The sequence below is a fragment of the Vombatus ursinus genome, unplaced genomic scaffold, assembly GCF_900497805.2.
Source record: "Vombatus ursinus unplaced genomic scaffold, bare-nosed wombat genome assembly UNPS02011767.1, whole genome shotgun sequence".
Classification (NCBI taxonomy): domain Eukaryota; kingdom Metazoa; phylum Chordata; class Mammalia; order Diprotodontia; family Vombatidae; genus Vombatus; species Vombatus ursinus.
In genome coordinates, this window is record NW_020951545.1 from 2,478,780 (window position 1) to 2,491,359 (window position 12,580).

A 12,580-nucleotide genomic window follows, 5' to 3' on the forward strand; every position below is an offset into this window, starting at 1 on the left:
AACAACAAACATGGTCGGAAGACAGGAGCAAAAAAGTTACATTGTGCTTAAAGGCACCATAGATAATGAAACAATAACAATACCAAATACAGGGTGTCCCCAGAATTGTAAAGCTTAAAACTGTACTTTGACTTTTGAGGCACTCTATATATGCGCTGAATGGCATACCATCTGAACACCTAAAAGAAAATTTAATCAGATTGCAAATATGACTTACTAGTAACACAGTAATTGCTAATGACTTCAACATTCCCATTTCAGAACTAGACAAATTTAGCAGAAAGATAAACAAGAAAGAATTCATGGACCTTAACAGAATTTTAGAAAAAAACTATGTATCATAGGCTTTATGCAATTCCAGCTTCAAATAGTTTCTTTAAAAATTTGTCTATATGCTGTGCCATAAAATACTATACATGAACAAATATTAAAATATACTTTATAGGCAATAACAGCAAAAACTACAATCAATAATGGAACTATAAAGGATTTAGATTTGAATGGAGACTAATGTCTCCCTAAAAATATGGCAGTGGTAATCAAAGAACATTTAAAAAAAAAACAATTTTACCAAACTATGATAATGAAACAACATAATAAAACCTTGGAATGTACCTTAAGCTTTCATAGGAAAAATGCTTATCTCTAAATGCTTTAAAAGTAGAAGAAACAGAAAAAGAATGAATATTGTCTTAAGTGGCTTATATTCACCAGTCAGTATCTTATTTCAACCATTGTGACACAACACATGGTTTGATGTATGAATTTCTAAATTAATTATTAAATTAAATTATTAAATTAATTTAAATTATTAAAAAATTTAATTAATTTATAAAATAAAAGTTTATTTTATTAGACCTCAGATTTTATCAGTGTAGGATGCCTTGGTTATTTAAACAGTGTAGATGAGCAACCTTTCTGCAATTTATAGGTTTAAAGAGTTTCCTTGAATCACTGAGACATTAACTGATATGATCACTATTCAACAGCCAGTATGTTTCAGAGGTAAAACTTGAACCCAAGTCTTTGCCTCAAGGTTGGATCTCTATCCATTCTGCCACTCTCCCTCTCAGAAATAGTTAAGGGAAACAAGGACTGTGAGGGAATTTAAGAGGAAGGAGAAATGGGTTAAGAAACTACATCTGAAGGAATATTTCAACCACAGTTTTTGATGATTTTTGGTTTATAAAATAATTTCTGATTCAGAAGTATTATTTTCCTTTAATTCCTACTTTTAAAAAAACTTCCTTTAGATTCTGAACCTTTTATTCCTCCTTTTCAATTCTGTTGTTGTTTTTGTCTGGCTATTCTCTTGGAAATTTAATAAGTGTGACAATAAATCTATAAATTAATTTAGATGATATTATTGTTTCTACTAAGACATTCCAAACATGAATAATGATGTTCCTACAATTACTTGTCATTAAAAAACTTAAGTTGTTAGATGGGTTCCTTATATATCATACCAATATCTTTAGATAACTCTCTGATTTCCTCAGAATTATTTTTGTATCTTCAAAGTTTTAATCTTCTCATCTTTCCTAGGCTGATGTGTAGAACTTTATTCTAAGGGGTTTTATCAGTTCTTTCTTTGAACCCTTTGAAAAAGGAGCTCTCCAATTTTAGGGTACACACCAGAATATGACTTTATATTCTTTTTCTCTGTTTGAAATGCTTGATAAAATGATTATTCCTCACCAAGGTTTCCATCACTTATACTCCAGCAAATCAGTTTCTCCTTGTTAGTTGGTCCTCATATTGACAGGGTATAGGCCTTGGAAACCCTACCCCCAACTTCCTAGAACTTTTCCACATGGTCAAGTCTTTGGCAATATCCTTAGGCATGGACCCTTTCCAACTGACCTTTCATTGTATGCCCAATCCCCCAATTCTGTTACCTCTACCCTATCTTAGCCCACCACTGTCTGTTACTTCCCCATTACCTGGGCCACTTCCCACCCTTAATTCTATCTAGACTCCTTTCTTCCTTGTCCACATGGTCCAGGTCCCTGGCATTCTCTGTTACCTCCCAGTCATGCCAGACTACTTGGACACTCCTAGGTCCCTCCCACAGTCTTTCTGTATATAAGATCCATCTTGGCCTCCATTAAATTGCTCAGGTTCTTAAAATCTGGCCAATAGCACAGATTCACTAGGAATCTCACTCGCCAATCAGTGTTTTAAAAAACCTTGTCTTTGGCTGAAAGAAGACTTGAGTCGAATTCTTTTGAGGCAGGACCCGTGTCTCTATTTCAGGGTCCCAGCACTCCTAAAACTCAACACTATCATGCCAATAGAACCTTTTATTCAGGTTGACATTGTTTCTTTGTTGAATATTCTTTGATTATTCAAAAAGTTAAAGGTTCATCAATTATGGTATCAATTATGTAGCCCACATTTTATCTTGACCCACATCTTTACCTTCTTGACATCTCTACCTAGATGTCCCATAGCCATTTTAAAATCAATATATGTAAGACAGAACTCATTGTCTTTCAGCCAAACTCATCTCTTTTCCTCCTAACTTTGCTATTTCTCTTGAGGCAACACTATTATTTCACTCACCCCAATTCATAACCTAGGATTCTTTCTCTAGTCACTTTCACACACTTATCCTCTATTCTATCCCCCTCCCCCAATAAAATCACTTACCAAGTTTATTCCACATCTTCAACTTTTCTTATATGCATCACCTTTCATTAATGAATCAGCAAACTTCATTAGACTTCTCCCTTGGGCCCTTAGATAGGTGCCAAGAATACAAATACTAAACTCAAAGGGGGCTTGCATTCTAATGGAGAAACAAGTAAATTTAAGTTGGTTAGATGCAAAGTAACTTAAAAGGAAGTGCACTAGCAATTGAGGGGTTCAAATCAGGGCATACTTCATATAGAAGGTAGTATCTTGAAGCAAGAGAGAGTTTCTGTGAGGCAGAGGTGGGAAGAGGGTATATTCCAGGCATAGGGGACAAGGCAGTGCAACATCACAGAGAAGAAAGATAGAATGTCATTCAAAGGACAGAGAAAATGCTAGTTTGGCTCATTCATAGAATACAGGAGTAGTAATAATTTAGAGTTTGACTGGAAATAGAGGATAAGGCTGGGTTGTGAAAGCTATTAAAGCTAAACAGATCATATTTTTTCCTAGAGGCAATAGCAAGCTACTGGTGTTGGTACTTATGTATTAGATAGAATAGAGTGGGGAAAGAATTGTGGCAAAGAGACTTAGGAGCTATGACAATAACCTAAGGTAGAGGTGATAAGGGTCTTAACTAAGTGGCAGCTATGTGAAGTGATCAGATGTGAGAGATAGAAATGGCAAGATTTGGCAACTGATTAGGTATGAGGAGTGAGTTAGAGTGAGGAGTTGAGGATGGTACCAAGGTTATAAACCTGAGAGAATGGAAGAGTGGGAGTGCCTTTGACAAAACAGGGAAGTTTGGAAGGGAGTGATTTTTTTTTAAACACAGTAAGTTCCATTTTAGACACACTGAGTGTGAAATGTCTCTAAGACCTCCAGTCTAAAATGTCCAATTTTAAATTGGTGATGCAGGATTGAAACTCAGAGGAAGAGACAAGCTGGTTAGATGTTCTGTAAGTCATCTGCATAAAGACAAACCTTGGACCCATGGGAGCTTATGAGTGATTAAGAGCAAAAGTGCAAACTCCTGTTTCACTTACCTGGGCCCAATTTGTTTTCGCTTTCTAATTCTGCATTATCCCTCCGTGATGCAGAGAACCTGACTTTCCACTCTTTACCACCCCAATCCAGGCCCTCATCACTTGTCACTTGCTTTATTGAAATATGATCTTCCAAATCTTAGTATAGGTCTATATTCTTTTCTTCTGTTTAAATGCTAGATAAAATGATTGTATCCCACCAAGGTTTATTGAAATAATTTCCTTATTGGTCTCTCTGCATCCAGTATCTTCTCCCCTATAATCCATTTTCCACATAGCTCCCAAATTGATACCATTAAAGCACAGGTCAGACCATGTCATTTTCATGAACCTTTAGTGGCTCTCAAACGATTGTCTTTGAGATAAAATACATGCTCCCTTGTTTGGCATTTAAATCTCTTTGCAATCTCATTCTGGCACATTTTTCCAGCCTGATTGAATATTATTCCCCACCACATACTATACATTAGTGTTGGAGCCAAACTGGCCTATTTGCCTTTCCTGTCAGAAAATTCCCTCTCCTGTTTCTGCCTTTGCACAGGCTCTCCCTGATGCCTGGAATACTCTCCTTATTATGTTACTTTATTTTGGAGACTTAGCTCAAATACATCTTCACTTTAGGCCTTTCTTAATTTCTTTAGTTCTTGGTGATCTTCCCCCTTTCCCGATCTACTGTGTATTTTGTACTTAGCCAGATTCTGACCTCCTTCTCTCAATATATTAGTAGCTTGGGATCCCAGAGCTAGCGGGTTGTTGCTACCCCCTCAGGTTTCTAGGGGTACCCCTGAGCAATTGGGGATGGTTTCTTAATACTATTAACTCCATTCCCCATTCTGATGCTTTCCCCACCCCCCAGCTTCCACTGTAAGACACCATTGAAAAGAGTATTTTCCAGCTCTTTCAGTGAATCTATGTTTATAGGATTACCTAATCTAAAAGTCTAATGACACAATCTTTCTTTTATTTAGTAACTATTTACTTAGGAATATTAAAAAAAAAAAAGAAAAAAAAAGTTGGATCAACCCAATGATCTACCCAACTTAGTATCAAACAGAGATATAGAAGGGTGTTTTGTTTATGATGTCATTTAAAAAGGTTAAGAACACCCTCCACACATTAGTAGTCCATCCCATATTTGTTGAATTCATTTCAAATCCCTTTAAAAATAAATTATATTTAGAGTGGGGTTTTTTTTGGCTATTGAGTTCCACAAACTACTGCTCAATGCTATCAAGTTGTTTTTTTTTTAATTGCCCCAAACTTTTCTCTTTCAAGCCCCTAGTGTAGAATCTGGGGTGTCTTCCTTCTTCCTTCCTTCTTTCTTTCTTTCTTTCTTCCTCTCTCTCTCTCTCTCTAATTATACTAAACATTTCTCTCATACTTCATTTTAACATTTGCCTTTAAATTTCACTCTAGTAGGAGTGCTCACTTTACAATGTAATTACCCCATGAATAGTAACACATTGAACCATTAGTAGTCATCCAATTAACACCTGAAAGATTATTAATTTATTTGATTGCTTTCTAACATATCAGCTAACTAAGGATGACAGAAAAAGACAGAAAAAGAATTACAATAGCTTCCTTTAAAAATATTAATTGATCTTTTGCATTCATATTCCCTATATCCCAGAGAGCCACCCTTTACTACAACACATTTTTTTAAAAGAAAAGAGAAAAAATAATTCACCAAAATCTATCAACACATAGAAAAATGTGACTTATATGCAATATTCCATGCCCATGGACCTATCCTCTGAAAGAGAATGGGAAGAAGGTGTCTTTCTATATCTCTTATTTAGGGCTAAGCTTATTCTTTATAATTTCTATAATATATTTCAGTTGTTCTTTGTATATCATTTTCCTGACACTGCATAAACTTCACTTTGTGTCAGTTCATGTAAATACTTCTAAACTTTTCTGCATTCATTATATTTATTGCTTCTTGCAGCACAATAAAATTCCGTTGCATTCCTATACCACAATTTGTTTACTTATTGTTTATCTATTAGTAGAAATCTACTTTGTTTTCAATTCTTTGTTACTTCTTCAAAAGTGCTATTATAAATATTTTAGTGTGTCTGAAAGTTTTCTTTTTTTGTCAGTTACCTTCTTGGGGTACATGCCTAGCAGTATAATTTCTGGGTCAAAAGTTATGTGATTTTTAAAAAATAATTTTTATAATCCACAGAAGTCTGCCTTTTTTACTTCCTACTCTCCCCTCCACCCTTGCTCAAGCCAACACATCTTCAGAGAAAGAAAAACAAAACCCATTATAAACAAGCAAAACAAATTCCCAATTTGCCTGTGTCTTATACACATGCATACATACACACACATATGTATGTATATATATGCATGTACATGTATGCATTTATAAATACATATATATATACACATATAGGTATAGATATAGTATTAATTTGCACTCTGAGTTCATTACTTCTCTGTTAGGAGGTGTATAAAATATTTCATCATGAGTCCTCTGGAATCATGACTGATAATTATAATGATCTGAGTTCTTATGTCTTTCAGAATTGTTGGTGTTTACAATATTGTTGTCATTGTATAAATTTTTGTCTAGGTGGTGGGAGTTCTCCCTCCTACTTCATTCTGAATAACATCATACAAGTCTTCCTGGGTTATTTGCTTTTCCTCTTTTTTAAATTCAAATTATATAATAGTTTATTTTACTTTTCAATCAACTGCTAGAGATGAGGTCTAGAGGTTAGGGGTGCTGGAGCCCCAAGATCACGACACGTGAGTCCTGCCTGAAAGAATTTGACCCAAGCCTTCTTTCAGCCAAAGACAAGGTTTATTAAAGATCTGCCATATTGCCCAGACTCTTAAGGATTCTGAGCACCTGTGAGCTAGTGGCCAGATTGTAAAAATCTCAGCAGTGGCTAGATTATAAGAATCAGAGCAGTGGCTAGATTTTAGGAATCTGAGCATCTTAATGGAGACAAGACGGACCTTATACACAGAAGGACTATGGGAGGGATCTAGGAATGGCCAAGTAGTTTGGGGTGACTGGAGAAGGGGTCTAAGGAGGATCTGGGTGGGAGTGGCCAGTAAACTGGGGTGAACAGAACTCCTGGGACTTGGACCATGGAGCCTAGGATTAAGTGTGGGAAATGGCCCGGGAGCCATAGGGAGGTAAGACAATGGAGGGGAGACTGGGTGTAGCCACAATGAAAGGCCAGTTGATGGGATTATACCCTCAGGTGAAAACCAGAGATTTGACCATGTGAGAAAGTCCGGAATTTTTCCTTTCTGGAGTCCAGATCCCAACCCCATTACTAGTTTTACTCCTTTTTTTGCTTTCAGTTTTTGTATTGTCATTTAATTTTTAGGATTTCTATTTTACTGTTTAGTTGGAGAAGAAGATATTTTGCTGGTAGTTTTTATTCCTCCAAATGAATTTTCCTATTTTGTCTAGCTCTGTAAAATATCCCTGTCAGAATTTGATTAGCCTGGCTCTAAATCCATAAATTAACATTAGTAGTATTGTTATTTCTTATTATATTGGCATGGCATAGCTAAGAGCACTGAATATTCCTTTATTTTTAAAAATTGTTCTTTATTTCTGTAATGAAAATTTTATAACTAAAACTCTACAAATATTGATATGCTGTGGTGAATTTACTCAAAATATTTCATTCATTCTGTAGTTACTTTGAATATGAAATTACACTGTGTCCCAAATTGTGAGGTGTAATTCTACCTTCTTCCTTCCTCATAATCATACATCTTCCCCTTTACCTTGCAATCTTTTTATTATTTTTGGAGGGGGGCATCCATGGTCTTCCCACATTGCTTAGAGTTAATCGTCCCAAGATGCTCTAATTTCATTTCTCCTGAGTTAGAATGCTTTCCATGAGGACTCAACATTCTCAAAGGAAATAGTTTTTTCTGTGTACCATTATCCCCCTCCCAATTCAGCCCTTTGTAAGGACCCCTTTTTCTATTATAGACATAACATATCCCTTTTGTGCCATGGGTGTGATCTTCAGTGAAACTCTCTCAACCCTTTTATTCCCCACTTTTGTTAATCCATCTCTTTTGCCACTACTCACCCATTCTTCTGTAACCCTTCATATTGCTAAGAGACTATAGGAGTTATCTTTTTCCATCATTTACACATGGACTTCATGAAGGTATATACATCAGAAATGCCTCTCTATCCTCCACATTCCCAGTCTATTTATGACCACAGAATACCTTGAGTAACCTGTAATAGGGTTGTGTGTCCATGATATGTCAGGTCTGATTCTCCACCATCATGCCTCCCGTTTCTTTAAATTCTTATTTATATTTATCCCCTTATGTACTAAAAAAAAAAAATCTCTTAATGGTCTATCTATTTTTAACCCAATATGTCAGTCTTTCCCTTTTGCTTAAAAAAATTACTGTTACATTGAGATGTAGTAATTTATTTGATTACATACTCTTTACTTACTAGTTATACTTATTCACCTGTCTTTTGATTCTGTTGTCTGGGATTGTTTAAAGTTGAATTATCATCAGTCATTCAACTGGCATTTTCAGATCACTTAGATGTGTTCCAACGGTGAAGGACTACCGCTACAAAGATACATAAAAAATAGTCCCTGTTCTCAAGAGGCTCACAGTCCAGTGTACTTGTCTGATAGAATAATCTGCTCATGCTTGTTGTTGTTGTTGCTGTTTTCTTACAGGGATGCTTCAAATGCTTCTTTATTATGAATAAAGAATATTTATTATTTATTATATAAAATATTTATTTTATAAGAATATTTTTTATTTATTATATAAAACAGGTTTATTATGAACCTGTTTTCATTGATGCTTTGGTTCAAGTTTGTTGAATATATCATTTCAAGTGGCATCATGAGCTGCTTTGCTTTTTGCAATAGATTCTTCCATTGTCTTCTTCAGTTTCCATTTCTTTTTTTTTTTTAGGTAATTGGGGTTAAGTGGCTTGCCCAGGGTCACACAGCTAGTAAGTGTCAAGTGTTTGGTCTGAGGTTGGATTTGAACTCAGGTTCTCTTGACTTCAGGCCCGGTGCTCTATCCACTACGCCACCTAGCTACCCCTTCAGTTTCTATTTCATGCAGTGTAGTCTTGAGTTGGGGCAGCTAGGTGTGGCAATGTATAGGATGCCAGGCCTGGAGTCAGAAAGACTCATCTTCATGAGTTTAAATCTGGCCTGATACTTACTAGCTATGTGACCCTGGGCAAGTCACTTAATCCTGTTTGCCTCATTTCATTATTTGTAAAATAAGTTAGAGAAGGAAATGACAAACCACTCTAGTATCTTTGCCAAGAAAACCCCAAATAGGTTCATAAGGAGTTGGACATGATGAAACAACTGAACAATAAGAACATTCTTGTGTAAGATTCTCTTTCTTTTATGTTTGAAGTGTTTTCTTCTGGATATTTGCAGCATTCTTTTTTTGGTCGTTAGAAATAAGAAATTTAACTGCTCTGAAGCATTTTTTTTTTCTTGGAGCTGTCTTGTGGTTTATTTTGATTACTGTTTTGTTCCCTGTATTCAGAAGCTCTGGACAGTATTCATGTATCATTTCCTAAATTACGGTATTTAGATTTTTACTAATTGTTTTCAACTTCTTCTGGGAGATTTAGGATCCTTAAGTTGTTTGCGTGCAACCTTTCTTTGACATCAATGTCTTTTGTCTGTTTAGTAATCCTTCTGTTACTGCCTTTTATGTCTCTTTCTCTAGATTTTCCTCATTGCAGTGTATTTGTATTCCAAATCCATTGTTCTCTCCACTTGCCAACATGGTTCAGGTTTTTTCTGTTCTAGAGATTTGTTCCCTTCTAATTCTTCTCAAAGTTTCAGTTTTTTGAACTATTCTGGAATGTGCTTCCATGTTCTCTTGCATGCTGCATTACATCAGTAATTGTTTTATATGCCTTTGTTTCATAATATTTATTTAGAAACATTTGTAATATTTTACCATTTCATTCTGTTAAGGCACAATGCATGTAGTTCATGTAAAAGTACTGTACTGGTCGGGGAAGCTGGGAACAATCAGGTTGTGTATCAGGAGGGGCGGAAGCTGTATCAGGGAACACAGGGAAGCTGCCTCAGTAAAATGTCGCTCCTATTTCAGTTGGACTTACACAGAGTTGTTAGGGTCAAATAAAATGTATGTGTGTGTGTGTGTGTGTGTGTGTGTATACACATATATGTATGTATAAATATACATATAAACTTATGTGTATATGCATAGCTGTTTGGATAGATAGATGCATATACATGAGGAATTTTATAAACCTCAAAACCCTTTAGAAATAATAGCTATTATTATTTTTTTGTTGCAGTTTTAAGTACTGCAGAGTTGTTATACTTATTATTTGGATGTTGTGGAATGAGAGAAGTAGGTTGAAAATAAGAACAGTATGATATTACACATACTATTTTGGCTCTTTGAGTTCTGGTTTCTCCATTTGGGAGTGTATGGGGAAGGATATTAAGATTTCCTAATTTATCTCCTAAGATGTCTATTTGACTCTTTATCTTGTCCTGTACTTTATTAGGCCTACCAACCACTCTCAGAATCCCAGTGGTCATTCCATAATCTTTTCTCTGATTATAGTTATTGGATAATTATCTTTCGTAGTTTTGTGCTAGAATTCTTTTACTCTACAGTATTCATTGCATTATGCATTTCTACTTGATTATTTCCTTAGTTTCTCTACTGATTTCTATACACACTCCCTCCTCTTAACTAATTTTTACAGATTTGTGTGTCGTCCGTTCACTGTTTCGCTGTTTTTCTCTGGGTATTTTCTAGTTTTAGTATGTATTGAGTTGAATGTAGCAAGCCCCCTAAGAGCATTTTTGAATACTCACTAACTAAATCCCAAGCTATTAATGATTACATAAGGTGTGGAAAGGGTTTTCAATTCATCTTTAATATTTTAAAAAAGGTTAAGTAAGATTAAGTACATTGCTATTTTATTTTGGAATATAACTTACTTTGTATTTCACTGAATATTGATTCCCCACTCTAGTCTTATTTTGTTCATTGTTGGTACAAGAAAGAGAAATAATAACTATTATGATTACTATCTCTGTACTTCTGGCTTATGTTAATTTTTAATATCCTTTGATGTGAATTTAAATGTATATATCTGACTTGCGTCCTTTTTCTTGAAGCAGGAAAAGTGTAAAAGTTTTAAGTTTGTTTAGTCATTCTTTCTAATTCTCTATATATTATCTGAAAAAGAAATGAAAAACATGCTAAAAATAAGCATGTTTTCCAGTGTTGTTTTCAGATGCTATTGAGATGTTTTTCTTGAAAATCTATATCATGTTTTTGTGCAATTCAGGTTAATAAAATATTAATCTACAATAGTGATTTAAAAACTTATGTCCAATGAGGATATTGGTAATTTAAAAATATTTTTAATGTAACTAAAATGAACTCACTGAACTATTTTAGGCATCCCACTTTGGTATTAAAGTTAACATTTTTTGTTTATAAATATTACTGGGTTTGTTTTTTTTTAGAACTCTATAATGGTTACATCTGAAACCATTCCTACAAAAAAAAAACCTCATCAATAATAAGTATTAGTTCTTATTAATCCTTGTTTTAGTTTAACTTAGGCTCATAGCAAGTTACTTCCTCAGGGAATGCTATATTCTTCTCAAGGGAAGGTGATGAGACACAGTCCCTTGAGAATTAAATTGTGAAAACAATCTTGGTTTTGTACATACTAATATAGAACTGTTATTCCCTTTCCACTTCTATCACAACACATTTTAAATTGTGGCTGATCTTTTATGCAAATAGCTGTCTTATTAGACGTTGTGGCTGTATGTGCTAATGTCTCCATGGGTTTCTTGGTAGTTTGCTATCCAACCATCAAAGCGGTCTAAATGAATGATGATTACCACATAGCTTTGAAGAACAAAGAAAAGTCACAACATTTTAGTTATCTGATTCACTGACAGTTTGAACTACACAGATAAACAGAGGAATTTCTGTGGCTCATTTTAAATAACCTTTAATGATTTTTTTTTCATAAAAAGAGAATAACTTTGTTTATGCCCCTGATTTAGTATCTATAGTAAAAATTAAAAACTTTTCACTATTAACAATTTTTGCAGTGACAGTAATAACAATTTTTGCAGTGACAGTAATGATAACAGTAATAGTATTTATTTATCACATTTTATGTCCCTATTTTGTTTGCTTCTCAAATTATATTTTGGATTTGGGTTTTGAAAGTGATATATAAACTTATTTACATAGGGACATAGAAAATTGAGAAAAAGTAATTTTTAAAAACCCTATAAAAATTAAAGAAACAAGCCTGTTTATTGTGTTCTTTGTTAGTGTCTGATGACTTCTATTTTCAGTTATCACCTCAGTATATATTTATATACTATTATTATATTTGAAATAGATTTGAAAGATGAGGTATCCTTAAAACCTTTAAAAAACAAAAACAAGTATATATTAAGAAAACAAGTCCTGGAATGGAGGTAGGCCTCAGTTGTCAAGGTTATACCAGTGGAACACAAGCTTTGACATGCCTTATTGAAATTGCAAAGGCTTCAGGGGCAACCCTGTGACAGACTGCATCTGCCATCCAAGGACCAGACTACTTAGGTCCAGCCAAGATCATCACAGGAAGACTGGTTGTCAGGATTTTTCTTTTTTTTTTTTTCTTTTTTGCCATCACAACTCTCAAAGACTGGCCACTTAGACATGGAGAAGTTATACTTACACCAATGAAATCAAAGACCTTTTAAAGTGTTTGTAACAATAATAATGACAATTAACATTTATAAAGTTCTTTTTTTACGAAGTCCTTCACATATATTATCTTATTGGAGTATCACAGCAATGCTAGGTAGGTATGATTATTACATGCATTTTAC

The 12,580-nt window shown here is 34.4% G+C and overlaps 1 protein-coding gene across 2 annotated transcripts in view; it reads left to right on the forward strand.

Annotated features, from left to right (window-relative positions):
• Positions 1-12,580, forward strand: part of TRIQK (triple QxxK/R motif containing) — a 118,660-nt gene that overhangs the window by 48,054 nt on the left and 58,026 nt on the right. The window lies entirely within an intron of this gene.